The sequence below is a fragment of the Ovis aries genome, chromosome 4 (genome assembly GCF_016772045.2).
Source record: "Ovis aries strain OAR_USU_Benz2616 breed Rambouillet chromosome 4, ARS-UI_Ramb_v3.0, whole genome shotgun sequence".
Taxonomy (NCBI): Eukaryota; Metazoa; Chordata; class Mammalia; order Artiodactyla; family Bovidae; genus Ovis; species Ovis aries.
In genome coordinates this window covers 34,620,342-34,626,316 of record NC_056057.1, presented here as the reverse complement: position 1 = coordinate 34,626,316, position 5,975 = coordinate 34,620,342, and the positions used below count along the sequence as shown (strand labels likewise).

Here is a 5,975-nt window from a genome sequence, read left to right as displayed (position 1 = left end):
GGCGCGCAGGGCCAACCCCAGGGAGAAGAGGCCGGGCGGGGGAGCGTGCGGGGACTGGGGGCGGGGCGCGGCCGTAGCTCCGTTTCCGGTGGCTCGTAGCGCTCGCTCACTCCAGCTGCAGCCACTCTTGCCCGTGGCTGCTTCCTCCATCCTGGTATTTTTTGGAGCCTCCATCCTGGTTCTTCCAAAGTGCCCGGACCCAAAACAGGAAGTAAGTGCGATAGAACCTTCAGGTCCCAACCGCCGCCAGGGCCGCTCCGCCCAGTGGAGTCTGTCCGGCCCCCTTGTTGCCCGCCTGCTCCCGCCGGCCGGCGCCAGCTGCAGGCGCTCTGGCACCGCGGGCGGGGTCGGAGCTGGGCCTTCGTGACGCCGAAGCTGCCGTTCCCGCAAGCTCAGGCCAGGGCCTCCTTTACGGGGCCGGGCTTGCGGCGGTGGCGTGGGCTGCAGAACAGGGTAGCGAGTTGCCGCCGAGGCACAGCTAGCGATCCGGCGGGGGCGGAAAATGGCGGCTTCGGAGGAGCTAAATGGCGCCGGGACCCCTGGGGGTGGGGTGGGCCGAGAGCTTGGCTAGAGAATCGGGCTCGGGAACACGGAAAGTGAAGAAGCCTTCCTAGCTTTCTGGGAGGCGGTGTTGGGAGGGTTCCTTTCTTACGTTTTTGTTATCTTTTCGGGGTTTTTTTGGTCCAGTGAAGGAGAGGTGGGCTTGGATGAGATTGAGAGAATTGGGGCGGGTCTCGCCCCACCCCACCGCACCTCTTTTTTCTCTCGTACCTTTTTGTGTCTTCACATCTCCCATCTTTTGGGAGATGGCCCAAGGCGGAGGGAATCGGGGTTGCTGGCCGATCAACTCGGGTTGTCAGCTTGAGTCTTTTAGAAAAGGGAAAGATGGGACCTGGAGTGCGGGGAGACAACCCTAAACCGACGGAGAACAGGAATATGCGCCTGCAAAATAGGAATTGCGTTTTGCCGAAATTAGAGGAAGTTTTTAAAATTTGTAATCTTCGTCCTTTGAAATAGATTTTGAGAGTCTTTAGTGAATCTGCGGCGTAGATTTGAGGGTAGAAGTGACGAAACGCTGTTCTATGCAGTTGAATGATACAGCATATGTTTTTAGAATAAAAATAATTTGGTGTAAATAAGGAGAGGTGATAAGTCTATGAAATGTAAAAGAACTCCGTTTCCCTGATTGAATTTAGAAATTCAAATCCAATGGCTATTTTCTTGTAACTTTATTCATCGTTGTGACAGTAGGTGAGGCTATTCGTTGGGACATTTGACAAAATGCGAATTCTGTAGGATTACTTTCTAATATTCAGTATTTTAAACTTACAATAATAACATTTGGAAATGTTTTATCTTCACTGATTTTACCTTTGCTTCGAATTCACGAAAGACAACCATTTATAGCTTTTAAACTCCAGTTGAAGTAAAACATTCTTGCATTGTGTTAAAAGTTTTACATACAGAAAAATGTTTTAGTGAAAGATTTTCGTGTTTTCCCACTACTTCAGATTTTTTTCCTTTGAGCTGTGGTCTTAAATTTGTGTTTCAAATAACTGAGTATCACTGCATTTAAAAAATATTTATTTAGTGATGTGAATAGTTTACCATCACTTAAACGTTTAAAAACTGTGGTGGTATTACACCAAAAACTTAGCTTTTTTACCATGATGCTCTAGTGGTAAGATTCATTTATTAGGTTAAGATTTAGAGGCTTAGTTAAGGTCCAGGAAAATATTGTTTACGTTCCTTATCTTTACAAAAGTTGTCAAACTAAAATTTGGTGTGAAAATCAAGTTTTTCCCCTTCATTCACAAGGGACAAAAAATAGCTTGATCCTTTCTGAAATCACATGTTGCGAAGAAAAAATGTATTTCTTGTTTTGTGATAAGCTTATTTTAACCCCCATATACTAAGTACTTTTATGTGCCACCAAACAAGCTAATTTTTTTTTTTTTTTTTTTTTTTTTTACTATTTTAGTTGATAGGCTCACCCCAAAATATGCTTTTTGGGACTGATCTAGAACCAGCATATTCTCCGTGAATCTCTTTAATTGATTGCAGTTGAGCTAGATGGTGGAGCCAAAATGCTATTGCCCTGTCTTCATCAACAGTTAATCAGTAAGTACTGGGCATTGCATACTTACATAGAACTTTTAAGTCCATAATTTAAGCAATTATATAAATAAATATATGCTATATAAACATTTTTCTCTGAGTGTTCAGGTTTTAGAATTATTTGAGGGAAAGCAATCACAAAAGAGTATTGGGTTTAGAATTTGAGCTTTGAAAGTAGAGTATGGCTGAAAAATGGTTACTGGTAGAGAATTCTATCCCCTCCCCAAAAAAGGTAGTTGTCCTCTTTATAGTCTCCCCCACCCCTAAGTTTTCTTCTTTTTACAGGCTTTTTTAAGATGAAGAAAAGTTATTTCATTTCACCTCGACCGCAGCAGGAGAGACAAGTATAATTGTAAGGTTAGCTAGACCTTAGTAGTTAATGCTGAAGTAAAGACATCAAAAGTAGACATAACCTTTCCCTCATGTCTACCTTCCTGCTCACTTTATCTAACAATTGTAGAGCCTAATTTTTATTAATATTGTAATAAACGTGTTTCCTGAAAATAATACTGTTTAAAGTTGTTTGCTTCATCCTCCATCAAGAACATTGGCTTAAGTTAAAATTTGTGACAGTGAATCAGTTAATGTGAACCCAGTGTCTGGGAACTTACAGCCTGGTACATACATAGATGTTAAAATTTTGAGGGCGTTGGGAAGCGTGTCATCTTCTAGAAACATCAAAACTTTAAAACAGTAATTAGGAAGAGTTCCAGTTTTTTAATATCATATGTAGCATCTGTTTGGAGAAGGCAACGGCAACCCACTCCAGTACTCCTGCCTGGAAAATCCCGTGGATGGGGGAGCCTGGTGGGCTGCCATCTGTGGGGTCGCACAGAGTCGGATATGACTGAAGTGACTTAGCAGCAGCAGCATTAGCCTGCTTTCTCAAAGTGGGATTTTCTTTTTTAATAAATTTCTCTTTCCATCATCATTTTTATCACATCCCCCCCCCATATAAAAGGATTCCTTAGGAATTGGTATGCTTCTAAATGCTTTGAGTTCCAAAACCTTTTCTGTCCTCAAATGATATGCAATGACCTGAGAAAATGAAAAACCTATTGCCAAGAGTCTTAAGTATGATTAATAACATACAGAGTTATGAAATGTATGTGGTATTTGTTTACTTTCCTATCATTTTCTCCATTTTTTTTTTCCTTTTGTGAAGAGGATGCTTGTAATAGAAGTCACAAATACGTTTTGTTTTTGTTTTGATTTCAGAAAGGTAAATGGTAAACTTAAATAAAAAAAGGAGCCTGGTTATCGTGTCTTCTTTTTCAAGTTTATGGAAAGATCCCATTCCATGACTGAATAGCAGAAAGTTGTCATGAGAAAGCACACTGGAGAGCCCTTTATGAGCAATTTAACTTGTTTTTGTTCGTTTGGTGGGTATATGGGAGGGATGTTAACCTTATCCCATGTTTTTAAGCTGTTTTAGTTGGGTGCACCCTGTTGTTAGGCCATTCTTTGAAGCACCTGGTTGTCAAAAGAATCTTTTTTGACCATTAGGTGTTAATGCAGCAAATGAAATGCTTATTAGACTTATTTATTATCCACATAGTTTTGTATCTGTTGAAGAAGTGTGGTTTAAAAATCAGCTTCAGTGTACTGATAAATTTAATCTAAGGGAAAGCGAAAGTCCATGGAATTCTCCAGGCTAGAATACTGCAGTGGGTAGCCTTTACCTTCTCCAGGGGATCTTCCCAAAGTGAAGTGAAGTCGCTCAGTCGTGTCCGACTCTTTGCGACCCCATGGACTGTAGCCTGTCAGGCTCCTCCGTCCATGGGATTTTCCAGGCAAGAGTGCTGGAGTAGATTGCCATTTCCTTCTCCAGGGGATCTTCCCAACCGAGGGATCAAACCTAGGTCCTCCCACATTGCATGTGGATTCTTCACCAGCTGAGCCACAAGGGAAGCCCAAAACTGACTCTGCAACCCCATGGAGTAACACTCCAGGCTCGTCTGTTCATGAGAATTCTTCAGGCAAAAATGCTGGAGTGGGTTGCCGTGCCCTCCTCCAGGGGATCTTCCTAACCCAGGGATAAACCCAGGTCTCCCTCATTGCAAGCAGACTCTTGACCCTCTGAGTGACCAGGGAAGCCTGAAAGTTGCTCAGTTGTGTCCCAACTCTTTTCAACCCCATGGAATTCTCCAAGCCAGAATACTGGAGTGGATACCTTTCCCTTCTCCAGATCTTCCCAACCCAGGGATGAACCCAGGTCTGCATTGCAGGTGGATTCTTTACCAGCTGAGCCACAGTATTTAGTATTCTTGCCTGGAGAATCCCCATGGACAGAGAAACCTGGAGGGTTAGATATTAATATTTAGATACACTCTAAAGTGATAATTTAATGTACTCCTTTAAAGAGCCTCTCATGATGCTTTACATAAAGGGCTCAGTTTTGAATGGACGAAATCTTTAAGTATAGCCAAATACACATTAGCTCTTATACACTGGGTGAAAGATGTTTTTGCTTTTTAATAAATGGTATGATTATATTGCCAAACAAGGTATAAAGTGGTGTACCATGAAATGAATGATTACTACCAAGTAATTTTCCTTTACTTTAATAATGTCACTGTTTCCAGTGGTTGGTAATTGAAATCAACATCTTAAACAATTAAAGCCTATTATAATAATCCCAGTAATGTCTTTATTGACAGTTTATGGTATATAGTCATATCACCTTAAAACAAAGCCATAATAAACGTTAGTAAGCTACCATAATTCAGTATGCCTTATGTTCATTTACAGCTCTGCTTCTCACACTTTCCACAAAGTATAAAAAACAAATCCCCAGGGGCCTGGGACCATAGTTCAAAGCACTCAACCTCAACCATGAAGTGTTTCCCATTCCTATTTTTAATAAAATCATTATTTAAGATGTTATTCTGTGGTGTTGTCTGTTTTCTGACATCCTTCTATGTACCCATGTTCAGGATGTAGGAATTTGTTACCTATTTTCTTCCACCAAGACTTTCTATTTAGCAGATTTTTCATTCTTTCGAAATAAAAAATTTTAAACATTTTTCGAATTATTATATGTTACCAAGATAATCCCCATATAAGCATTTCCTAAGGTGTTAGTTATCTATCACTAGGTTTCATAGTGGCCAAAACAGTCTATAAGGGCAAGACCTTGAAAACAAAAATGTCCAGTAATAGGTTAATGCTTAGATAAGTTTGGGGACTATGCACCCAAATAAAGCGCTATGAGAGTTAACTAGTAATATTGGAAAGTAAGTGCAGAAAAGTTACGAAAGATATAATAGGTATTATTTAGAACAAACATCACAAAAATTTGGAAGGTCATCACACAGAGAAGAGTAAAATGAGTGATATTCTTATGTTGGGACAGGAAAAAAGACATTTGAAAACGAAATGTGTCCTTACTGCCTCATAGTTGGATTATGCCAGAAACTTTGTCTCAGCTAGTGTTTCTCAGTCTGCCTCATCCAATAAAATTCTGGTGCTTTTATGTTCTGTAGCTTGCCTGATGTCCTGCTATAAAACTATTGGAATATTTTTCATGCCATGTAGTCTCATCCCATCTTGTAATATGGAATCACAACTTCAAGATTCAAGGGTCAGCAAGTGTTAGCTCTGCTTCTCGTGATCTCTACTCATATTTGATACCCTTCCCACCTTAAACTTGAGTACTGTGCTTGGGAATCAGTGACTTTTTTTTTTTTTTTTTACAAAACTAGGAAGAAATGCCACTTCTTGATTTGATCTAGTTTAGAAGATTTGATACTTGGTTCAGTTAAGTTGCTCAGTTGTGTTCGACTCTTTGCAATCCCATGGACTGCAGCACGCCAGGCTTCCCTGTCCATCACTAACTGCCTGAGCTTGCTCAAACT

General features: G+C 40.8%; 1 protein-coding gene across 12 annotated transcripts in view; it reads left to right on the top strand.

The window, feature by feature from the left end:
- The first annotated feature begins 90 nt into the window (after positions 1-90).
- DMTF1 (cyclin D binding myb like transcription factor 1) overlaps positions 91-5,975 on the top strand; it is a 49,548-nt gene continuing 43,663 nt past the window's right edge. For 6 of the 12 annotated variants that reach the window (XM_015095236.4, XM_015095237.4, XM_015095234.4 and 3 more), the window contains exons 1-2: positions 91-211; positions 1,982-2,121. The gene's annotated coding sequence lies outside the window, so the exon portion shown is untranslated. The remainder of the gene's footprint in view (positions 212-1,981; positions 2,122-5,975) is intronic. The other 6 variants (XM_060414978.1, XM_060414981.1, XM_015095235.4 and 3 more) reach the window with 1 other exon arrangement.